At 36.5% G+C, this 26411-nt stretch overlaps 1 protein-coding gene across 2 annotated transcripts in view; it reads right to left on the reverse strand.

Moving 5' to 3' along the window:
* Positions 1–20463, reverse strand: part of bcl9l (bcl9 like) — a 35117-nt gene extending 14654 nt beyond the window's left edge. The window contains exons 1-2 of one of the 2 annotated variants that reach the window (XM_055028297.1): positions 19746–20463; positions 680–753 (exon numbers count right to left, since the gene is read on the reverse strand). The gene's annotated coding sequence lies outside the window, so the exon portion shown is untranslated. The remainder of the gene's footprint in view (positions 1–679; positions 754–19745) is intronic. The other variant, XM_055028298.1, reaches the window with a different exon arrangement.
* Positions 20464–26411: the final 5948 nt, after the last annotated feature.

Genomic DNA, 26411 nt, shown 5'->3' on the forward strand with positions numbered 1-26411 from the left:
TGCATGCTATACAAATAAACTTGATTTAAAAGATGCTGGTTATTGATTGACAAATTACTCTAAAGTTGAATGATCTTGATCTAAATTTTAACACTATTTTGTGTCAGCTGCGCTAATAATGACTGAATGAACAGAAAATTGTGTTTTTCTCAACTGAATGAACTTTGACACACTTATAAACTAAAACAAGAACTTCTTAACGTGCTGAAGAGAAAAATAAACAATAAAAAGAATAAAAAATGTGAAAAACTTTATCCCCCATTACAGAAGCAATTTGCAGTAATAACTCATGACAGAAGTTAAAATAAACTGCTTACTGGCATCATTTTACAGTTTTTCTACTTGCCACTTTTTGGTCAACCTCACTTTTGTAGCACATCAGTAACTTTTAGTGATAAACAAAAAGTGGATTTTCCATCCCGAGCCGACTGGACCGTCTATCAACCCTGTACTGGAAAGTTCCTGTCGCCATCTTTGATTCTGTCAACGGCTCGCGTAAGGATGACCAGCGGCGACCTCTGCTGCATGGCAGCCAAACTACAACGCCAAAAGACTGTCTCAAGCGGACATATCAGTAAATCGATCTGAACCAATTTTAATCTAATAAACCATGAATCGACTGGTTGCATCCTAAAGAGAATAAAGGAAGAAATCAGGCAATTCATGTTTTCTCACTCACCTAAAGTCGCCTAGACGCTCAACTGACATGCTGCCATGTTGCTCTGCAGGGCGCCTCACTGACCACACACACACCTGAAGGACAACAGAAGAGGAATGTCATCAGATGAGGCAGATAGCAACCTTTAGAGCCGCTGCTATCTGTCTGCGTCCTCAGCCCGGAGGTCAACATCAAGCTTTATGTGCGGAGACAAGAGAGATAATAAGACGGCAAGGCCGAGGAGACGCGGCGCCGCGGGGCGACTGGCCCTTTAAGAGAAACTGAGCCAAAAGTGAGTGCTGCTCGGAGGAGGAGGGATCTGAAACTCAGAAGTAGCTCAGCAGTGTTGAAGGTCCCACCCCCCTGCCAGACACTGCAAACCACAAAAACTCCAGCGAGCGCTCTACCTCTCCCTCGGTTTCCCCAAACTGAGAGCCTGATTGAGACTCTGACTCACTCAGACATCATCAGTGCGTCTGCGTTTGCTTTTAATCTATTCTGCCTACATGGAGAGGCCAGATGATAAGAACTGCACTGCAAAACACAAACAAGCATCTTTAGTCCCGTTCTAGTCCAAGTCTCACAGTACACAAGAAATACACCAAAACCAACTAACTCAAATTTAACTCAAGTTAAAGTAAAAATACTCAAGAGTAAAAAAGGTATTTGGTAAAAAAAAAACGTCTACTGTAGTACTTAGTAACTGATCAAATTATGAGTCATTTAATATTTACAAACTACATAATCAGATGCACCAAAATATAAAGTTAAGTGGAAATTTAATAACCAAAGTGACAATAATTCATAGAAATAACAAAAATAATAACATAAGGCCATAAATATATATTTTTCCAAATCAATTTCTTTCAATAAATAACTTAATAAAACTGTCAGGTGATTTTTTTTTGGTAAAAACATTCAGTGGGTAGAAAATCAGCTAAGAGCAGAGATTCTTCATAATACGCAACAGCGTAGTAAAAGTTGATAACAAAAGGTACTGGTTCTAATCGTAGATTATTTTAACTACAAGACATTTTCCTAGTGTTATAAGTGAAAAAATAATTTGTCTGGATTTTAGTGTAAATATTTCAGTTTTGTCTTATTTCAAGTGTGCAAACAAACAAGATAATTTAAGCAAGATATAGGAGCTTGTTTTAAGTCAATAATTTCTTTATTTTTACTATAACCTGGAAAAAAATGTGTTAATGTTGAAAAAACAACTTTTTATTAATATTGGCTCAAAACAAGTAACTTTTCAGTTAATTTACAAGTAACTGAAAAGTTACTTGTAAATTAATTTTGTAGTATTTCAAATGAACTGAGATATTTGTACTAAAAACTACCAAAAATACTTTGTGTTTTTGCAGTGTGAAACATATTATACACTGCAAAAACACAAAATCTAAACAAGTGTTTTGTCTAGTTTCTATCTTGAGACTAACTTATAACAAAGGTTAAGTTAGATTTTAACAAAAGCTTGTTTTAAGATAATAATGCCTTAATGCTGACTTTAAAAAGCACTCGTCCCAACAGCAGACTTCTTTCAGTGTTTTTCATTAATATTAAGGAATTATTAACTTAAATAAACTCATAAATTGTTGTAAGGTTGTTTTTTACGTTAGTTTTCTCTTACTTAATGTGTAACAAGATATTTGCACTGAAAATCTGACTAAAATATTTGCTAAAAGTTTGTGTTTTTGCAGTGTCCCGTTACAGATTTCCACATTTCTGATTTTAACCTCATATAAACATAATTCACACAAAGAAAACAGATTCCACACACTTTTTTCCTCCCATGTAATTTCGTCTGTGTGTGAAAGGAGAAAAATAAAAACATCTACAGGTCTCAACAAGACCCTCCCACACCTGTTTCTGGCAAACTAGCAGGTCAAGAGAGACATAAACTAACATTTCCACCGGCTTTGGGCGTCAGTAAACACAGCAATTAGTCATTAACCAACACCGGGTGGATTCGGCGCGGAGCTTCAGCGCCGGCCGGTCGCTCGGTCGGCCGAAAGCTTCGTCACTCATTAACTCGGACGATCAGACTGTTGACAAAGTCTGAGTCACTGGCTTTGTGCAACAACAGGAGGAGACGGCAGACTAATCAAGACTCTGACCTTCGAATGGATGCTTGTGAGGAGATGAACGCCAGAGAGCGGCGGACCGAGGTCACGGCCAGCTGTGCCGAAGCAGACGCGATAAGGGAATCAAGGCGACGCAAATGTAGAAGAAAAAATAATACAAGATTAGGATGAATTTTAGTTTGAGATGTGAAAGACTTTAAAAACTGGGTGATTAAAGTCTTAAGTTTGATGCTTTGGTCTCTAGCTCGTTTATGGAAGGACGATTTGGTTTACAGAGACTTAATTTCTTAGTTTTTATGTTTTGTTTGTTTATTTTGGATATTTAAAATGTCTTTAAAATGTGTTAAATGTATATTTAACACTTATTGAGCTTTAAGAACGTGATCCAGGATTATTATATCACTCGTCTCAAAACAATGTTATCGTTTATCGCAATAACTTCCAGGGCAATTTATCGTCCAGCAAAAGGCATCGTTCCTCTCCCCCCAAAAATACCAAAACAGAAATAAAAGATTTAAAGTTATTTTTGGTCAATTTATCTCAGCATTTCAATATTAAAGGAGATCCAGGTTACTTATTTATTTCAGTCATTTTATTTTTAACTAAATTAAAACAAGATTAATGATTTCCATTTGCATGATTCATCGTTTTTCTCTTTCTACCAAAGACTGAATGATAAACGTTTTCAGTCTGGTGTTTTTGGTCTCAAATAGCTCATTTTTGTGAGGATAATTTTGCTTACATAGATGTAATGATTTGTTTTATTTGTTGTTTCTGCTGTGTGTTTATTTTTGTTACTTAAAATGTTCATTAGAATTAAAATTATATTGATTAAGAATGTGTTTTATAATTTTTATACCATTATATTACTTGAAAATGAGCTCCTAACAACATTATCGTTTATCGCAATAACTTCTGAGACAATTTATTATCCAGCAAAATTAGGAAAGAAATACAAAAATTGAATTAAAATTTGACTTTTTTTTTTTTTTTTTGCTATTTTACCTCAGCACTTCAATAGTATTTATTTCTGTTGATTTTAGATTATTCAGGCTTGTATTGAAACATTCACATTTCCCAACATTTCTGATTTTGAACAGAAACGTTTCGTTTTGCTCAATAAACACTTGGAAAACTGCTGACTTGACAATCACAATAAATTCTGCTGGAGGATAAATTGACCCAGAAGTTACTGCGACAAACGATAATATTGTTGAGTTGATACATATTGCAAGTAATATAATGATAATCAGTTATGACCACATTTTTACACTGCAAAAACGCAGTCTTATCAAGTATTTTTTATCTTGTTTCTAGTGCAAATATCTTATTACATTTGAAATAAACCAAAACTATCTCATAAGTAACTTTTCAGAAAGCTATAAAAGCTTGTTTTAAGTCAGTAATTGTTCGATATTGATTTAAAAAAAGTATTGGTTCCATCTTTTAGAAACTAGACCAAAAATACTTGGTAAGATTTTGTGTTTTTGCAGTGCAAACAGTTTATTTAGACTCTTATATACTGTTTTCAATAACTAGAAATTAAACCGTTTTATTGTTTTATGAGGATAGTGACGTCAAACTGTTTTACTTTTTGTCTCATTTCAGTTTGCCTTCCTGCAGCAACCCGAGGCAAACAGATGAATGAATTTCTGATTCCCGCTCTTTTATAGATGAAAATCTAAAATTAAATCGTACTTGATTGGTTTCATCTGCGCTCATTAAATTTAACAAATGATTTACAACTGCTGACATTTCTACAGAAACATTCAACAAATCCACTCAATCGGTTTTTCTACATTAATATTATGGCTGTAAAATTTAACTTAACATCCCATTTGAGGGAATCTTTTATGGTCAAAGCAGGCTAATTTATTTCCTGCTCACAGTTTCTCTGCATAATTGGGTGGAAGTTGGCACTTTTCCCCATTACTTCATTGAAAAAAGCTAAAGCAAGCAAATATAGTTACATTTATAATCCTAAATAACCTGAAAAGTGGGTGGGGGGGAAATCTGATTTAGTGTCAGACAGTGACAAAAAATTGTTTGATTTTAACTTTAATATCTAATTTTACAATGTTTTATATAAACAATTTAAGAAATATAAATTTAAAGACTTAGTGCTGATATGATTTAAAAAGCAGTAGTGACTAAAGTTGATCCTATTCACCTTAAATCAGAGCCAATGAAGAAAACGTTTGGGGTTAAAGTCTGTTTACAGTCTCTCAGTCCATTGTACCGATGCGCTTCACATGCAAATGCCAAAGAAAACAATATAGTACGAGGATACATTACACAGTGCTGTCAGGCTAACAAAGTTAAATCCAGATCCTCCATTAAATTTGGCACATGAACTAAAGAAAAACAGAGCTGCTGCTCTGGGACCTCAACATTTATCTGAGGTGAATTTTCTAAGATTGAGTAATCTGCATTCTCATAATCCAGTTACAGTCAGAAAAAAAGTATGCTCAGCATCCTGCAGCTAAATTATATGAATATGTATTAGCAAAACTAGACAAAAATCTGTTTTTATAATCCACAACTATCAGAAACCAAACGGGAAGAAAGAAAAGAAATACCCAAAGAAGAGTCAGAGTTTCAGTGGCTGCTGGTTTCTTTCTGCTCAATCTGTGATTTCTGCTCCTCCAACTGGCAATATGGGTAAAACAACTACAATTATTTCAGAACAGTACTTCTCTGTTAGTGCAATCGTCTGCTGCTGTGTACCGTCTGCAATTACAGGATATCCAGCTAAAACCCTGCTTTTCATTCAGGCTTCCGCACAACAAACAAATCTGTGTGAGCAGCTACTGCAACAGAAAATATATGAAGGCGACTTGAGTGGAGAAGAGTCTCTCTTCTCATTTCCTTATATTAAAGTATTACAGTAAATTACAGCCGCCCTGCGAAGAAATGTTACGTATTTTGTAATTATAACATGCGTAACGTGTCTTTTGCTTTTGGAACAACTTGCAGCAATAACTTTTACTTTATTATGATGCGCTTTAAAATGTCGTCTGTCCAACATTTTAAATAGAAAGATTTTAGGTAGCGGGGTTCAGTGGAATATCTGTGAATCGTCAGTAGCTTACAGGAAGCAATGGGAACAATCTCAGTTTGGCGAATCAGGAAGAAAATCTAAATGATTGATGCCAACAGCGGCACAAAATGACTTTAATGAACTGACAAATTCAAGAAAAAGTTAAATAAATTCTGCCACTAACAATTATGAAGGTTTTAAAATGTCGCAAAAAAAAAAAAAATTCTATCTAGTGGTTGGCTACACAAACTGCGTTTTAATCTGACATTGATGAAATCGATAAAACCTCAAAAGTATTGATTTATTTGGTAGGGTTGATTAATACATATTAATAAGCATTTTTGTAAAAGTGTCATAATTAGCAGTTTTTTGCTAATTGTGGCAAGAAAGCCATTATTAGTGATAAATAGCCAAAAGGTTATTTTTCATCTGTTGTCCCTGGAGAATGAGAAATTTGTCTTGTTAAAAACAAAGATTACGCCGACATTGTTAACGGTACTTAACTACACATATTTAGTCAAATAAAAAATATGTAATACAAAGAATAAATACAAAACAAAGCTTTGATATCTACATTACAATTATTATAAAAAGCATAAGAAGTAATTAAAACTAATCTTTAATTTAAATGGCAAAACACAAGTGGTCACATGGTGGGATTAGGAGAAGTAAAGCAGGACAAAATGGCTGAGAAACATCAATATCGATAATTATTGATTAGTTTTTGTTTTTAATATTTTAAAAACTGCCAAACTGACGTGACCTTCCCTGCCTTATCCACAGTTTTCCTCTGTTTATAAGCAGTTATGAGACACAACAGCAAAACTTTTAACTGCTGCGCCAGATGCTCAACATGTTGTTGCGTGGTGACCAAAGAGCGCCACAGATCTCGGTTGGCTCGCATTGAAAAGCAGTTCACTGAACATTCGATCAGAATAGATCACGTCTTGATATTGATGATGTGTCTATCGTGACATATACTGTTTTTGATTGATTGTTAATTCCTCAGGAGACGTTATTATTATTATTCAAATGTTTAATCTAACCGGTGCTTTTGAAGGCTTTGTACGGAAACACCACCAATACGAGTATCATTTTTAAGAATAAAGACATAAAGGCAGACGCAACTTAAGGAAAATTCTCCAAACCAAGACTAGAGATAATTATGGCCTTTGTGGCTGAAACCAGTGGGAGTTGTCTGCGGACGCAGCAGTTAATGTGAAACAAATCAGGACATGTGCATTCAGCACGCATGGCGCATGCACATGTACTATCATTAATAATTGTGATATGAACCAAGCCCGATCAAATGGTTTTCTGTTTGCAGACAATCCAGCTGAAGTGGGAGGTCTGCTGCAGCTCCAAACGGGTCCGTGTTTAATTCAATGATCCGTGCTCTTTACTGGTTCTGAAACGCAGAAACAGGCCAGTCACAGTTAAATCTTTCATGTTTGTTGACTTGATCAGCAGTTTCTTAACTGCCTTTCACACTGGGATCCATTTTCTCTGGTAGGTTGTTGTGAACAACTGGTTTCAACAAATTATTACCCTTTGCCTCTGTTTACAACAGAGAACCCGCATTTTTTATTGCAAGCGATTTGGAAATGTTAAAAATGGATCTCTGAACTGGAAACTGCTTTGATATCTGACAGGAACTTTTGGAAGGAGACGACTGGAAAGGTGTAATTTTTTTTACGGTCTGCTTTTATTTCCACCTAAATAACGTGGGCTGAATACAAGCGGGCCAGAAGGTTTTCACCTCAAGCACAACACAGAAGCATTAAGCTGTTTATTTCTCACACATGGCGCCACACGCTGAAGCATTGATCCACTCTGAGTCACTTCTTTGTCTTGTTTAGACTGGTTGTGCACCATCTTGATTTCTGGAAGGGTTTTGTTTTCCTTCTCCTCCTCAAAATATCAGAATAAATGAAAAACACCTGTGGACATTAAAGCTAAAATGATTAATCGCTAAAATGATTAATCTAATTAATCGCTAGTCATGATTAATCTGATTAGTCGCTAGTAATAATAAACATTATTTCAATAATTATATTTAAAAAAACTATTGAAATAGTGATTCAATAATCATTAAAAAATTTATTAGCATTGAAATAATGCCTATTTCAATAATACATTAATCAAATTAATCGCGATTAATCGATTGAGATGATAATTATTGATAGTAATGAATCATTTCCTGGGTTATAAGTTCTAATAAATTAGTGACACGTTAAAATTAAAATAATTCATCGGTTTAATTGATTATTAAAATAACAGTCCACTATCCAGTAGTAGTCAATTAATCATTAATTGGCGTATACTGACTTAAAATAAGTGGGGATTTGCTGAAAAAAAAGACAATTTTCAAAACAGTAATTAAGCCAAAACTGTACACAAACCATTTTTAATTTAAAAAATATCTAACGTTAAAACTGACTGAAATGTTTAAGATAAATTGATTACTGAAATAATCAAACTAATTTAGTAGTCGATTAATTGTTAACTGGAGTTTACAGACTTAAAAACAAGACATTTGACTAAAGAACAACTCTCCTGTAATTAAATCAAAGCTGACCAAAAGCTTTTACATTTAAGAAAATAAAAGTGCAAGTATGTTATTCCCAGAACTCCTCAGGTGTCAGTTTTAGTTTCACTTTGTTCAAATTCTGTGAAAAAATAAATAAATAAAATCTCCTATTAGGTGCCTTTTACAGTCCAGTAATTAATCAATTAATTCAAAATATTTCACTAATATGTTTCACTAAGGAAATGCTGCTGCATTTTAGGCAAAAACATGTTAATTAAATTGTTTATTTGCATATTTTAATGTATTTCTAATGTTTCATCAAATTAAAAAATATGCCAATTTTTTTTATCTATTAATCAGCAAAATATCTAATAATAAAAATAATTGTTATTGCAACTCTAGTGCCATAACATCTTGCCACTTCTAGGTCTGAACTTTGAGTAGGCCGTTCTAATATGGTATGTACTACAGATGCACCGATTAAAATTTTCTGGCTGAACGCCAGATTTTAAAAAGCCCAACCTGCTGATTCCAATTTTGACCTATTATTTTGTCTAAAAAAATTTGCTATTTATATGTAGCAAGAAAGTTGCCAAGTTGGTGATTATTACAGCAATGAGTGAGTATCTGCAAACCAGTAATCACCCAAAATTAAGCAAAATCAGGCCCAATTTATTGGTACACCCCTATTTAATGCTGTAACTCTACCTGCATGATTTGGGTAAATAGGCCCCACACTAATCACAATGCTTGTTCAATTGCTGAGGCAACTAAAAGTTTCTAAATGTTGCAGAAAGAAAAGAGGAAAAATCAAAAGAATAATGTTAATTGAAGAAAACGTGAGGCAAGCAGAAGGAGTTTTGATGTCAAAACAGCTGTTCTCCAGTGCAGAAACATGCAGAATAATCGTAAGTCAATATGTCTGGAATAAAAAGGAATTTCTTTTACAAAGCTCAAACATCTCTGTTAATAAATCTTTCTTTGGGAATTAATCAGCATATTTTGGAACTGAGATACAACATAAAACTCTGTGAACCAGGAAGCTGGAAAACAAAATGAAAATATTATTGCTGTCTGCTCCTACAAAATAACAATTTTTCTCTGCTTTATTGTCTTTTTAGTCTGTCTTTAATTAAACGTGCCACCAAACTTGCTGTTGCTTCTGATCAGAGGCGCCATCTGGGAATAAACGTCTTCTCCAGAAGGTGAAGTCTCGCAGCGCAGAGACGGAAAACGCTTCCCTCACATTCGTCCAAGTCGTTCTGGAGCAAATTCGATTTAAAAATGGAATCCTGTCCAGATGGATCTAACCAAATAAGTGGAAATAATTCAATGAGTTTAAAAATTTTCAAATCACATGTTCATCATGTGTTAAAATGAGTGAGCACTCAAAAAGAAGCCAACATCCAGAAATTTTGTAATAGACGCAAACAGCAATGCACTGCTAAGCAGGATGTTTGATTATTTATTAAAATTATTAACTAAACTGTTAATGTAAAGATAAAGTTGGATATTGTCTTGGAAGTACACATTATATTCCTTAAATATGGATTTAAACTTCCGTATTTCTTTAATCCACGTACTGAAGAAATATCTTAATTTTGATGCAGGAGGAAAATACAACTGTTTGGGGTTTTTTGTTAGATAAAAATCAGTTATGAGTGTCATGGCTGTGTATTTAGTCTTTTTCTAAACCTTCAATAAACCTCAGATAAAATTTGAATTAACTGCTTGCCATATAAACTAATTTGTTGAATACGGCAGGCAGTTTCTACCATAAAACACGGTGATGGCTGCATCATAATTAGGCTTGTCACAATAACAAACTCTGCTGGATGATAAATTGCCCTAAACAATAAATATTCATTGTTGTTTTGAGACAATTTTCAAATGATATAATACCAATGGCATCATAATGCAGAAATAGATTCTCAAAGCGCAAAATGTTTGAACGAATGTTTAACACTGGAACCGGAAAACATTCTCAACATCCAAAATAAATACACAAACAAAAAATTATAACAAATAATATGAATTATGAAGTTGTCCTTCAAAAAAATGGCTAGTTGAGACCAAAGCAGACATGAATGCACCGAAAATGTCTAAATTTGATTTATTAAACTTTGATAAATATGCCAGACAGTGACCCAAACCCTGTTTTTATTTAAGGCTATTTTCACACAGCAGATCTTCATGTTCAATTGGGATTTCCCCCCCCCCACAGGTCATTCAAACCAAGAACTATATTCAATCGCAATCAGATTTCTGTGTGAATGAGCTACGATCCAAAAGCAACCCAGACGCACTGAAGAGGAACGTTGATGTCACACGGGATCGATCAATTGTAAAGTTATTCCACAATGAGAGCAGACAATATTGTACAAACACAAAAGAAGCTAAGTGGATTTCAGTCACATTTATTGCTAAAAATTTGGAATAAGATTTCTTTTACACAACAGACCCTAAAATAATGAATGTTTAGTGTTGAGCTGGGCCAAAAATGTCACCAACTACTTTTTTTTTGTTTTTGATTGAAACCAAATTGTTGCACTTTTGACTTGACAAAAAGTTTGGACGCCACTAGACTCTGACAAAATACCAGAAGTTAAGACATTACAGCCGTTTTCTGACAGATATGGGATTAAACCAAACATATTTGCTGTTTATCCATGAGGAGGTGAGCGCTCCCATTTAGTCCCAGTGGGTCACGCAGAGCGGTTATTAATAGACGCAGAGAGTCCTGGAAAGTCAGGGCCACCAGAGAGAACAAAACCCGACGCCAAGGCAGCTTCTGCTGCAGCGTGGATCAGCAACACAGGAAAACACAGAGGCCCAAGTGTTTAACAGCACTGACGAATTAATAATGAATAACGTGACGCAGGGACTCATACGGTTACACAGACGCAAAGCAAAGGAGACGCTTGTGACATCAGATCGTCAGCAAACTGCATTTCTGCGTGGCGCCAGCCGGAGGAGGAGGAAAGTGGGCTGAATGTGGTGTGTCTGTTGGGAAAAGGCCACGGCTAACGCAACATGTGACTGATAACTAAATAAATCCCCAGTGAAGGACTGAGCTAACCCGCCTCTACTGTTACGGAATAAAAATAAACATTTACAGAAAAACACTTTTTCAAGGCCCCCCGTTTCTTAAAACACAAAAGATGTAAATAGCTAAACATCGTCCAGCAGAATGACCCATGCAGTTTTAATTACAGAGCTAAACCTGAAAGCTGAATTAGAAATGAAATGGTAAGTCCTTTCCGATTTCTTTTGAGGTCTAAAAGAGAATTGGATTTCGGAAATATTATGCAAATTTCACATTTTGTGCTTCCATTTTGGTTTCTACTGCTTTTAAAAACAACCGAAGCGCTTAAGAAAACCCCACCTATAATTTACAGGTCTGTCATGATAATATTGTCGGTTATATTGCTGTTTTGAGATCATTTACATTTACCATGATGACATGGCATAATAACGCAAGAACTCATCCCAAAGATCAATAAATTTTAGAGAATATTTTAACACTAGAACTGGAAGACATCTTAAATATCCAAAATGATTAAAGAAAGCAAAAGAAACAATGAATAAAATGAATCGTGAGGTCTCTAAATGAAATGTTGCCATCAAAAAAGGACCAGTTGAGCCCAAAGCACCAACCTCAACACTTCTGTCATCCGTTTTGGTACACAAAGAGAGAAAAAGGTGAAAAAAGATAAATGCTAAAAATGGAAATGATTCTTTAGTTGGTTTATTGCTTATTGTGACAAGCCTAATAATTTTATGTATTTTGGCATCTAAGAAATGAAAATCTCCAGAAATCAGCAGGCACGGCGCCGGTCACCTAGCAACCCTGGCACAGCTCAGGGTGTTACCTAGCAACCAAAGCTGAGTTCCAGCACATTTGATTGGCTGGTTTTACCATTACATGCGCTGTACATAAAATCAGGAAGTTGAGCTGTTTTGACCTGTTTAAGACAACAAAAACATCGTCATACTTTAAAGTGAGCGGTTATGTTTTTCGGATCCTTCCTAGAAAGAACCACACGCTTTCAAGAAAAAAACGCTCCGGTATTGAAAATGATATCGAGTTTGACGTCTTGGTGTCGTGACAACCCTAGACAGAGTAACCACAGAGGAAATGGAGAAAAGGTAAAGACACAAGTGCTCGAGTGTATCTGTACAGCTATGAGAAATCATTACAAAGTGGTATAACCATAGCATAATCAGTAGGCCAGTTATGCTAGCTTGACTTTGACAACTGTAACATGTAGATGCTGCTGTGGAATTCGGTGTTCCACTTCAGTTAAAAGAAAATAAATTTAAAAAAGGCGACACACACACACACACACACACACACACACACACACACGCACACACACACACACGCACACCAACTCTGACTGATCACCAGTGAAGGTGGTCCTTAAATTAGCTCATCTATCAACACAGCACCAGCAGCTAATCTGCCACAACAATCACTGATTAAAAGTAAAATAAACCAAAGTAACCATCAAGTAATACTCAATACTCATGCGCCGAGTTAATAATCCCTGCATCTCCAGGTTTCATTTTGTCAACGGAGCAGCACGGCTGTGGATTGTCTTCTTGCCCACAGGGGCTGTGCACAAGCGCAAAATCTCCGGATGTAAACAACGTACAACAGGGTCTATAGCAGCGTTTCCCCAACCCTGGTCCTCAAGGAACACTGTCCTGCATGCTTTAGAGGTTTCCCTGCTTTAATGGGTCTGATTCTACTGATTGCAGTTCAACAAACACTTGTTAATCAGTCATCAATTGAAATCAGCAGGACTGAAGCAAGGAAATACCTAAAACATCCAGAGCAGTGTGCCTTGAGGACCAGAGTTGGGAAACACTGGTCTATAGAACCGATTTTATCTGTACTTGTAACTTTTTGATCTTCTGTATTGATCCTACATGTTGCAGTTACACCTGAATGTCCTGCATTGGACGATGAAGACAATCGCTATTCTATTTAATTGGTCCGTTGGTTTGATTTCCACTAATCATCACAACAGTCTAAACTCAAAGTGGTTGGGAAGCTAAGAAAATTCAGTTCAAAACCATCTCAATGGACCAACTTCACACTTTAAAAGTGCTTTATTAGGCTTTAATGCGCTTCCTTTTCCTCTTACTTCTTGTACGTTACATAATTTCTCGGCCAACAGCTTCAGAGAGCAGTGACAGCAAGAAACGTGACCCGAGACTGAACTTTCTTTACACCAAAGCAAACCAGTGAACGACATACAGAAAAAGATGAGTAGAGCAGAAGCAAGGAGTCTTGTTGTTGTGGCCAGAACCAAATGGAGGACAGAAAAAACCTCTGGCGATTTCCACACCAACTCCTTCAATATCTGGATGGAAATAAAGTTCAAAGAAGCTTTTAGGAACCCAGCGGATGGCTCCAGGACCGGGGAAGACCCTGGCTTGTTTTGCACATGGGGTTAAGGGTTGTATCCTCTCCAAGACATTCTGGGAAGACGTCCAAATGGAGCACGGAAAACGACTTAACTGCAGCTTCATTACGGACTGAAGGCAGGCATTATGGCACAGAAGCAGCTGGAAAATGAGACTGATGGGCAGAGGCCAGTCGGCTCTCAGATTAAAACACCTCGCTGTCGATTTAAGAGAGCAGCAGCAGCAGCCTGCAAAACACATGCAGCAGCACATATAGCTGCAAAATAAAAAATTTAATTTTTATTGAATTGACAAATGTCTCCTTCCCAAATCTCGTCTTTCTGCACTGCAGAAACAGGAATGTATAGTAAATATTGACATTTCAACATTGTCTAATTAGAGCAAAGTGCCAAAACCAAACTATGATCTAACTGTTGTTCCTCTGTAAATCATTAGACGTTGCACAAGGCGTTACGCAACCACAACCGAGACCTAAACTTGGTTCTGAACGAAACCTCTGCCTCAGTCAAAGCAGAAAATCTGACACAGAGAAATCCTTCATTTGACCGTTGTGCTTTAATTACAAAAAAAACAAACAAAAAAAAAAAGCAGAGTGTGATTTTTAAAATATTCACATCACTTTAAAAAATGCTTTCCCAAGTTACAACCTGAAACTTTTGAGTATTTTAAATCAGGATTTTATCTGGGGAAGAAAAACAAACTTTAGAGCTCCATCATTTGTCCATAATTGCTTCTTTCTGCATGATGGACAGTTACTCTCTCTGGTTCTGGATGCTGTGCAGCTTCTACTTCTTTTACTTTCGGAATAGTGTCTGTGTGTGTGTGTGTGTGTGTTGACGCATAACCGTGGCAACGATGAATTGTTTTACAGTTGGGAGCGGCTGATTAGCATCTAAAAAGCGCAAATAGCACATGAACTATGACCCGTTTGAGAAAAAGGTTCGTGGCTGCAGAACCGAGAGAGAAAGAGGAAGTTCGAGTCGTCTCTTCCATTGACCATGAGGGGCAGGGATTGCATCCCCTACTCCAACATCGCTCTGCTCAGCTTCCTGAACATTACGACCACTCAGAGACCGAAAGGGCAACAGCAAAAGCAAATGAGGCGGATTAGCAGTTCTTGGTGTCTTGGTGGAATATCGTCTCTGCGTAAGGCTGGGCAATGTTGGAATTTTATCGCAATAATTTCTGCTACTATTGTGATCATGTTCAAGATTATCATTAAAATCTTATCTTTTTGGTAACTAGTAGTAAACATCCCAGTTTTTGTCATGATGACACTTACTGATGGCTCCATGCTAACGACTCATAGCTAACGGCTCAGGCTCTGTGCTAAGACTTAACGACTCATAACTCGGTTCAATTAAAATGATGATGGTAAACATCTAATCATTTCCAGATCAATAAGTGAAAATGGATATGCTCAGTGTTGGTTTATAAGGCAAACATGACTCAAAAGATGTCCAGGATAACGCATTGAGGTCCGTTAGTGACGACGGTGACAGTTGTTGGAAGACGACTCTACTTTCATGTCAATTCTAACATTTTTTCTCTCAATTCAAGTTTTTCGGACTTTTTTTTCAAAAGCCTGATATATTTGTGAAAAATCTCACTTTTTAATTTTGTCTTTTCTCAAAATTTTGCCTTTTTTGTCAGAATTTTGAGAAAAAAATTGTTTCATATTTTTTTCAGTGGCTCTAATCCTCTTCCATATTTCCAGGAGTCATTGTGGCTCAAATTTGCGTCATTCTTACCCAACCTCACGAAATCAAGTTCAAGAGCCAGTCTGGTCTCTGAATCTGTCTGCTGTACATAAAAACATTAGCAGCTTTTGTAAGTTTTTGGCAGAGCAGTTTCCTTTGGCTGCTCTGTATGCAAAACATGCAAAAGATAAGCAAAAGATAAGTGGTATGAAAATATGCGACACAATGCAGGTGTCACAGTCAGATCGGCTTTACGTTTTGTGGAATTCGCCCTGAGGCCTTGCTTTTTATTTCATTGGACTCAAACTTCTACGCCTGGGCATGGAGGGATTCTCAGTGTCGCATTATTCTTTCATAGCTCACCTTAGCGGCACTCCCTGTAACTCACCCCAAAGTTCTCAGATCACCTAACCAGATAAGAATCACTTTGTCACCAGCTTGACAAATCTGTGTGGATGCAGCAGCAGCTGCATTTAAAAGTCACAAATATCTACGTTTATTTCAACACAAAATGATCATTTCCCGACTGATTTGTCCTTAAAACGTGGCTACAAGTAGCTGTTCAGCTGCACTTTTATGCAGCAAGAATAAAAAGAAAACAGGAAGATGCTCGCAGCTCTTAGAAAGTGAGACGTTTCACCTCCAGGGGAAAGAAACGTCGAGCTCTCAGAAGCCCTGAGAGACAATTTGGATCAAGTTGCAAACTCTGTTAGGAGCTAAATATAGTTCTGCAGGATATTATAGATACACACATGCAGAAATGCTGTGCACAAGGAGAGAAAGTGCGCTCGAGACAAACCTGTTTAAGTAAAGCATGGGTGCATTCAACAGGCCGGTGGCAGAGGCCCAGCATAAATAAATAAAAACACAGAGGAAGACAGTAACAGGAAAAGAGAGGCCTTAAATAAACATGACACTAGTTTTCAGAAGCAACACGTAAGCACTTTACTGTGCAAATATATCTGCAGCTGTAATAGAGCTTAATTCACATCACGGTTTCGACACGGTTTACATTTACGATACATTTTTAATGCAGTTTTCAGGCTGTATCGTCAATGTGATTTAAAATATGTAGAAAAATTACTTGTTAAATATTTTATGATGAATTTATTATTTATTTTAAAATAATAATTGTAAGATCTTAAGAACAAGAATGCTTCCAGTTCCTAAATATTAAAAATTAAATAAATATTAAAGCATCAGAAAAGGTCAAAATGGAAATTAGTAGGTCAAGTTTTTAAAAAACTGGTGATTGGCCTGAAAACTGCAATCGGTGCACCCTTACCTTAAAAAATCCTTTAATTAAAGATTTTTTAAACAACCTTAACTTGTAAAAAGCCTTTAAAAAATCCCTAAATGTTTGTGAAACAGAAATATAAAAAGTAAAGATGATCCAAAGAAGTTGCAAAACTGTCCAGACTGGAGTTGTACTTTGTTAAAGAATCATTACAGGCCAAAACTGAAATCAGTCAGGCTTTGCAAAGACCAGTGATCGGCCTGAAAACTGCAATCAGTGCAAAGAAAGAGTCCAGCCGCTTCTTTAAATCCAATATAGAGTGGTTTAGAGCCTCATCTTTAACTAAATTTTAATTTAAATCAGGAAATGTGTATTGAATTACATGAGATGGTGCGTTCTTCGTATACCACAAAATGTGAGAATTATTGAATTTTAAGTCTTTAATGACTGGAAGACGAATATAAAAATCACGTGTTCCTTTATTTGATTAGCCAAATTAGAAAAAATTAAACATTTTTCAATTACTTCAAAGAAACCCAGATCATAATCCTCCCACTACTGTGCAACAAAGCTGCTACAAGTTCTCTCTCTGAGCATCTCTGTTCCAAGTTGATTTTGCTTTTTTTAACCAAAAAGCATAAGTCGCGCAGCCATATTGTTTCAGGAAAGCAGAAACAATCCTCTACAAACAGCTTCCATCTCATAGCGTGCTACAGGCTAATTGAGACAGTCTGAGATGCAGCGTTGGGCTCTGGCAAGATCAGAAATAATCTTAAATGTTTTCCCAGTTTTAAAATCTATTTGGAATTTGAAAATTCTCCGAGATTGTTGTTTCCTGATTCAGTTCTATGACACTTTTATTAATCCAAGAGGAAAACTAAATATTGTAACTCATACACTTTCTTTTAATGAACTGTTGTAGATGCTGATAGAATGATCTCCTGTTGCAGTCTGTGTTACAGCTATTTGGAAAAAGCCTCTGACAAAAGAAATCATGTTTTGTTTTTTGTTTTTTATGTTTTTGATAAATTCCACTTTGCACAATAACCTCCAGATGTTCCAGAATAATCCCAGAAATTAAGAAAACCAGCATTTTTTATCAGGTTGCTAACTGCTAATGTCTTCCCACCTTCTAACTGCTGATGCAGTTAACAAAATAATTTAAACCACAGCGTCAGGTCACTGCTTGCCCTTGTAAGTCCTTCGTAAAGCAAAACTAGATGAGACAAGAAACCTCCTGAAAACAAGATACAAAACTTGTTAAAACTACAAAAGTGCAAAACTTTTACGTCAATATTAAAAACTTTGTTAAAATGCAGAACTTAAGAACCTTCTTGTAACAACAGAATGCAAAACTATTTAAGACGAGGAACCTTCTCATTCAAAAAACAATGCAAAACATAAGATGAGAAACTTCGTTTAAATGAGACGCAGAACTCGTTAAGACCAGAAAACTCCCAAAAACGAGACAAAACTCATTTTAAAATTTGTTGTTTCTTGTTTAAAACAAGATGCAAAACTGGTGAAGATTGAAAAAACGTTCTCGCAAAACAGAGTGGCGTACTACGAGAAACGTCGTTGAAACAAAAATGCAAAACTTGTTAAGATGAGAAACCTCGTTGAAATGTGATGTAGAACTCGTTAAGAGTTTCACGCTTTAAATTCCTCTGGCAGACAAGGTTGCTCACTTGCTCTCCATGTGGTCAACTCAGGCATCCCTGAATGAATTTCAATCTCATTAGAATTAGAGAGTTTCTCGTTGTAACAAGTTTGTGATCTGCTTAAAATTAGAGGGTTTCTTGTTGTAATATGGTATATTTATTTGCTAAGTTTGGCAGTATTGTGCTTCCATAGGTTGTGGGGTTTTCATAATTTGAGGTTAAATTGATGAACATCGTGATATATAGAGCTGGGTAGTAACTAGTTACATTTACCTGAGTATATTTTGCTATAGAAATTTACTTTAGGAGTATTTTTATTACATTGTACTTTTTACTTTAACTTTATGATAAAATTACTAAAGTATTTCTACTCTTATTTGAGTGAAATCTCTGGATTTTCTACCCACCAAATGAAAAACAAACATGTTTTAACCAAACATTCACCAGACACACTCCTGCAGTTTTTCTTAAAGTTTGATCCATATTTTTATTGAAAGAAACTAATTTGGAGAATTTCTACTTTTGCCTGATTTTTTTCATTTTTTGTCACTTACATTAATTATTGTCATTTTCACCTTCAAAACATCAAAATTTCCACTTAACTTTATAATTTGGACCAGCCTCATGATGTAATTTTTAAATATGAAATGATTGATAATCTGATCAGGACTTGAGCAGACTTTTTACCAAATTTTCTTCTTCACTCTTAAATAATTCCTTGGATGGCTACTGTGTAGAAATATGTAGAAGTACTCTGATGCGAATATAATGTTTGGGTACTCTGCCCACCTCAGCTGATGTGTTGATAATTAAAGTGGGTGTACTTTCTTTTTCCATTGCAATATTTAAAGTAAATGCACCTTTTCTCCCTCTACAGCAATAAGGAGTGCTGTGAAAGCTGCAGCTCTTTCCACATACCCACAGTATGTCACCTGCTCAGCTTCGGCTGTTTAAACGCCGCTGCTCCCATCAGCTAGCTGACAAGCTAACATTAGAAGTGGGCACGTCTGGATTCAGAACACCCCTTCGCTCCTTCTCCGCAGACTGGAAGCGGTGGGGTTCGAACCGGCACGGCGTTCCCTCCGGGAGAATTTGAGGACACATGCCCCTGACGTGAACCCCGCCGCGCCAGCCAGACCCACGGAGCTAACTTAGCATGCTAATTCATGTCTCCGCTCGGCTGACGTCGCCGTAGCGCCGTCTTCCACACACACACACACACGCGCGCGCACATCTGCAAGGCGAAGCGGCGCTAGCTAAAGGGATTTCAACTTTTTTTCTTTTTTTAATCGGGCTCAGGAAGAAAGTTACGCGCTTCAACACGTACAAACGGGCGGTTACGAAACCCAACAGGCTCCGGCGGCGACAGTGTTGAGAAATGCGTCGGTGCTCCTACCACATTCGGCGGCTGTCTGGGATCAGAAGAGGCCGATCGTGTCGGGACTCAACGGCCGCGGGTTCGGTCCACATTCCCCGGAGTGGCCGCCGCCTCAGCTGTCGGTATCACTGCGCAAAGATGGTCCCGATCCTGTCGCTTGATAAAGAAAAAAACAGGAGCTGCTGCTTGGCGCTCACAGCGTGGTGCAGATGGTGATTAATAACATCGGCATGTCTGCGCTGAAGTTTCGCTTGAAATCAGAGGACGCGTCACCTTGCAGCGGTTCATGACTCCCACTGTTCAAGATGTGGAAGGGCAGGACGAGTCCGTATCACTCCCAGCCGCTGGCAATAATCGGTGTGGCCTCGCGGGCATCCGTATGTCACTCCGCTGACATCCAGTCACCGAAAACCGCAGATCGCTCTCTTTCTGCCAGGGCGAAAATGCCTGGAGGACGGCGACCAATTAGAGAGAGAGAGAGAGAAAAACATGGACGACACAACTTCTGCCAAAAACTGAGAAGATGTGAGATTTGGTTCAGAGATTTTCTGGAAAAGATTGGAAATTTCTGATCTGAACAGAACTTTTCTAAAAAAGAAAAAATACAATTTCTGAGCTTAAAAAGTAGAAAAAAACAAACAAAACAACTAGAAAATATTTCTGATTTGAACAGTAAAAAATATGCCCCCAAAAAATCTGAAAATTTCTAGATAAAATAAGAACATTTTTGAGTTTGAAAAGTTGAAAATTTGCTAGAAAAAATAAACATTTTGAGAATAATCTTAGAACTAAAGGGGAAAAAGGAAGAAGAAATTTCTGATTTGAAAAGTCAAAAATTTGTCGAATGAAATCTGAAAATTTACAGAAAAGATTAGAAAATTTATGAGTTGTAAAACTTGACACTTTGCTAGAAAAAATAGAAAATTTGAGATTAATCTTAGAACTTAAAAAAAGAGAAAAATACAATTCCTGAGCTTAAACAGTAAAAAAAAAAAGCTATTAAAAGAAATAAGTCAGAAATTTCTGATTTGAAAAGTTGAAAATTTGCACAAAAAATTAAAAATTCCAGAAAGAAAGGAAATTTCTGAGCCTGAAAATTTTAGATGTGAAATTTTCCAAAAGGACATTTCTGAGCTTAAAAAGTCTAAAATTTGCTAAAAATAAAAAAAAATGGTTAATCTCAGAAATTTTATTCTGAGACTAACAGAATACATCTCAGAATATGGTCAAAGTCGACAGAACATCAAGGCTCAGAAATATTCATTATAATATCTTCAGTTGCACCAGGCACAAATCTCAGTCATTATTTGATTAAAGAATCAATAAAGTTGAGTTTTGTCTTTGGTTTGGTTATAAAATCATAGTTTACCTTTTTTTTTGTTGTTGAAAAACTGATTTGTTTCCAAGTTTTAACCACTTGCCATTATTTCATTTTACTTCCTGCACTAAAAAAACACACCTGCTGTCATCTAGTTTACTTAGGGAATTTAAAAAAATACTCAGAATCATCTTGATGTTTTGAGAAAGTTTGAAAACGTCCACATAAAGCACCAAGTCACAACAATCTCAGCTCCTTAGTGGTGAGAGGAATCCATGATTCCAGCTGTTCAGTTACCTTTGCTCTTTTGCTCCCTCTGGTGGTCAGGCAGAAAACTCACCTTTTGTAATTTACTTCAGATAAATTTAGCTTAATATATTCACACTTCCACATCGGGATCTTTATTTTAAAGTTAATAAAACTGCCAGTAAAACTAGAACGTTTTAATCAATATTAAGGAATTATTGACTGAAAACAAGCTCCTGTGTCTTGCTAAAAGAGGAACTTGTAACATAGTTTTGTCATATTTCAAGTGTACTAAGATATCTGCACTAGAACTAGACCAAAAATATCTTGTTTTTTGCAGTGCAGCTGTGAACCTGCAGCTTCGTTATGGATCATCAAACTGATCTGAAAAACCTTCTGTTTGATAAAGAAGTGAGAAAAGACTCCTTTCACCAAAAAAAAAGAAAAAAGCCTCTTTGCAACTGTTGCCAGCAGCCATTATGCACAGCTAATTATGTTGCTTAGGAGTTTATTAGCACCAAATGAGTGAAGTCATTATCTCCCAATTTAGCATGAAACCCCTAACAGACGATTTAATTGTGCCTGATTCATCTTGTTTAGTGAAAACGCTAAACTTTCTGGCTGCACAGATTGTATGATATTGAGTAACTTTCTGTTTATTATGAGGAAAATGCAGCGAGACGATCCGAGTTCCTCCCTCCGAGTCGATTAACCCGGCAGAAGAACGAGGACAGAGGAAGAGAGAGGCCTTTGTCGGGAATAAAAGGAGGAACGAGACGCTGGAGGAAGGTCAAGAGAACAGAAGAAAGGCTCAGCGGGAAACGAGAGAGCGAGGGAGGGAGAGAGAGAGAAGGATGAGAAAGTGAAACTATGTTGTCATGGAAACTGGAATGGATCTGAGGAGGAAAATAAGAATGTAAATTGGTTTATCCTCAGGGAACGAGACGGCGCAGCGCAGGAAACATAAACCAAGAGATGAACTGAACGAGAGAGGCAGGAAAGGAGGGAGGAAGGGAGGGAAGGAGGGAGATAGGAGGTGAAAGAGGGAGGAAGGAAAGGAAAGGAGAGGAGAAGGAAGGAAGGAAGAAAAGGAGGAAGTGAGGGAAGAAGGAAAGGAAGGGAGGAAGAGAAGAAGGAAGGAAAGAGGGAGAGAAGAAAAAAAAGGAAGGAAGGAAGAAAGAAAGAAAGGAAGGAAGGAAGGAAGGAAGAGGATGTGAATGATGGCATCCATGTTTCCAGCTGCTTCCAGATGAATAATCGAAGGGCCGTCAGCAGGTCAGTCTGAGTGGGTGAATTACTAATACGGCTGAACAAATTGCGCTTTGAGTGCCAGAAATGTTACTTTACTCTAAGAGGTTGACACTTTTTATGGCGGCGACGCCTGAAGGGCCTCGTCATCGGTAACTGCTCCCAGGACGCTGGCCTCCATCTTGTTTTCAGTCATTCATAACAGAAGGAGAAGTTCCTCCAGCTTGTGATTACTTTTCTTTTCCAATGTGAGGATTTTTAATCTCTGTTTACCTTTACAAATCCGTCAATCGATTTCATTCCTCTGTGTTGGATTTTGGGGTGTAGTGTCACTCCAGGCCACTAGGAGGAGCTGCGGTAACGATAGGCGGAGTTTTGCTTCATTGACAAACTAAAAAAGGAAATGGACCGAGAAGGAAGGAAGGAAGGAAGAAAAGAAGAAAGGAAAGAAGGAAAAAAGGAAGGAAGGAAGGAAGGGCCATCAGTATCTATTTTCTCCAAAGCGTTTCCTAGATGTAAATACTAAGACGGCGGTTACGCAGCTCTGATCACCACCAGATGCTACCAGACTCGATCTAAATAATGACCTGGGTAAGATGGCGGACGCCCTGCACACAGCCCAGGCCAGAACATGATGAAAGGAAGTTTCTGAGCTGTAGATGGACGACTTGTTTTGGATTCAGGCCAACATGGGGATGAATAAGGCAAAGGAAACTTTGATCAAGGAGCTGCACAGAAAGCAGCAACAATCACAAGACCACCCAGAATAAACCACCAAGGCTCCGGTTTCATTAGGAGGGAAATGGATTTCAAATGTTTTTGAAAAAGGTTATGTCATTACATGTTGCTTAATCTCCTCAGTTGAGTGTGAAACTCTCATAAGCTGTTTCCATTGACCTCTAAATTGAAATTATGAAAATACATTTGTTTAAAGGAAACAAAAAGTTTCTGCTCTGTAATTACTCAAAATAATTTGAGTATTTTGCTAAACATGAGTTGTGTGATCAACAACAGGATGTTACCACTGGCGGAAATGACAAAGACGACAACAGGAAGTGGTTGGAGGATGATGCCGTGGCATGTTTTTTAATGACTCATTTTAATTGCGTTTCGTATTTAGTGGAAAAAAATGCGATTGTGAAATTGTGTTTTTTCGGCATTAGCAGAATATCAACAACATTTTTTCTACATTTGAAAGGAAAACGCAGCTTTGGCACCAAGAAGATCAGACCGGAAGTAGTAAGATCAGCCATCTTTGTAGTAACTGTTGCACTCTTGAAACAGACAGGAGTCCTTCTTCAGTTTGGGCTACAAAAAAACTAATATTTTTCTTGTTATAACTTTACTTCTGCTTCTAAAGACTCTGTAAAACCTCTGCGCCTGAATAAAAATCACTAGGCAGAATGTTTTAAACAATCAAATTAATAAGACAAATAAAATACATCAAATATGTGAATAAAAGAGTGTTTTATCCCTAACTTTTAAAAAATTTATAATTTAAATAAATTACTTCTGGGGTGCAACATAAGAAACATTATTATTATTATCAACATGATAAATCGGATTGTTCACACGACAAGATATTAAAAACATGACGCCAGTAGTAACATCCGGTTGTTGATCACATGACTGGTGTGATTTTCAAAATAAGCAAAATGATCAGTGGAGGGAGTTAAAAATTAAGGTGATGATGAGGAGACCTTTGACCTTCAAGAATAAATAAGCAAAGTACATGTTGAAACATGCAGAAGCTTTTTAGCAATTATAATAAGGGGTTGAGTAATAAAAATTCCAACAACAACAAAAAAATGTTTCATTATTACTGAGAAAGTGCCATAAATGAAATTTAAATTAAAGCTATATTATTTCTTGGTCAAATAAAAATAAATGTAAAATCTAAACTGACTGTAGATGTTGGTGCAGGTTAATGAAATAATTTACTTCTTACTCCATACCTAAACACACAGACTTATTTATTTCTAAATAAAACAAGTCTGTAAAAAACGTTTGGAAATAAAAAAAATAATAATAATGCAGCGAATGTCAACAAATACAGAGGAAAAGAAAATGCAGAGGTTTGATTGTAGAGAATTAGAGCTGCCAGTAGATGGCAGTAAAGATTCTCTGATGAATTTTAATGAAGCCATTTTTCACCAAAACATTAGAAAATAAAAGGAGGAAAAAACATTTCAATGCTTTCCTTAAAGATGACAACATAATGTGTGAGTTTTTACAAATTTAAAATGAACTCAGTCAACAAGAAGAAAAATTCGCTCAGCACTGAAGAATTCACTGCAAAATCACAAAATCTTGTTACCAAGAAGTTTACTTTCTAGTGCCAACATATCAGTACACTTGAGATAAGACAAATATACTTAAAAGTAACTGATCAGAAAGATATTGGTGCTTATTTTAAGTAAACAATTCCTTAGTAATAATGAAGAAGTACCACTTTTAGTGGGTTATTTAAATTATAACATGGTAAAAAGTCTTATTTGCAATTGAAACCACAAAAATTAAGGCAACAGGGTTTTATGTTTACAATATTATGGATGTAAAGTTGTGAAAATGTGTTTATTTGTTAAAAGGTTATTTCTGACATTCATCGGTCGGGCCTGTAACGCTGCTCCTGACAGTGGAAACAACTGACTGACATCTCCTCTCGCTTTTTCTGTCAACCAGAAGCAGCTCTGATAAAAACAGAGAACCTGAGTGTGTCAAATAAATTGGGGCCATAAGATTTGGAAAAAAGAAATTAAAAAAATTAACAAAAAAACAAACAAACAAGAAAAACGATTTGAATCTGAAACTAAAACAAATTTCAAAACTACTTTTATTATTCAAGTCATTTTTTTATGTTTCAGGTTTTTTAAATTTTGAAACTTGTTTTTCAGATTCAGATCTTTTCTCTTTATTTTCAAATTATTTCATTTTAGTTAAAATGTTCTTCAGTGTCGAAACATTTTTGAGCTTAAATTTTTTTTTGTTTCAAATATATATTTTTCAGTTTAAACCATTTTCCAGATTCTCCTATTTTATCTTTCAAATCTTTTTTTCAGATTCAAATCAGTTTTTGAGATTAAATTTTTATTACACTTTCACTTTCAATTTTTTTTCTTTTGGACAACTTTTATGGCCCCAATGTAGCTCCATAGACAATCTACAGGACCTAAAATGATCAAATAACTTTTTTTTCTTTTTTTTTCTTACTACAAATCAAAATTGTTAAATTTTTGGGCATCAAAAGCTAATTTGTGTGTATTTTTCTACATTTTCTTACAAGAAATTAAACGTTCAGGTCGTTTTTAGGTGTAATTTCTAATTTCACATCATAATAATCTGGTGAAAACAGCGTCCACATGAGAAAACATAATCTTTTCTTTGGGCAGCGGCAGACACAGAGCAGGTCCTGTCTGTGAAGTTTACTGGGGCCACTTGAGGTGAAGTCCAGCTCCATTTATGAATTGGCTATGAGCTCTGGAGGTGTCGCTTTGACCTTTCACAAAGCCGTGACCTCCAGCTCGGGTCTGGCAGTGAGACGGAGAGCGTAGCCGTACGTACGGCAGAGTCGTCTTTGAAAACAGCGAGAGCGCAAAGAGGTCTGGATCGTATTAAATTTCTTTGTCTCGGTCCCACTCTCGCCCCTCCTGGTCGGCTTGTCTGTTTTTACTTTATTTATATTCATTCCAGTCTGACCCTCCTCCTTCTGGGCCTTAAACGTCCCATGATGCATTTCGTTATGACTGCGAGGCAGATGTGTCTAGTGGTGCAGAAATGCTCCGAATATGTAGACACCAAATACAAATATAGGGTGCACTGCAAAAACACAAAGCCATGCCAGGTGTTCTTCTCTAGTTTTAGTGTAAATATCT

This window comes from Poeciliopsis prolifica, unplaced genomic scaffold (assembly GCF_027474105.1).
Source record: "Poeciliopsis prolifica strain line A6 unplaced genomic scaffold, Auburn_PproV2 SCAFFOLD004, whole genome shotgun sequence".
Taxonomy (NCBI): Eukaryota; Metazoa; Chordata; class Actinopteri; order Cyprinodontiformes; family Poeciliidae; genus Poeciliopsis; species Poeciliopsis prolifica.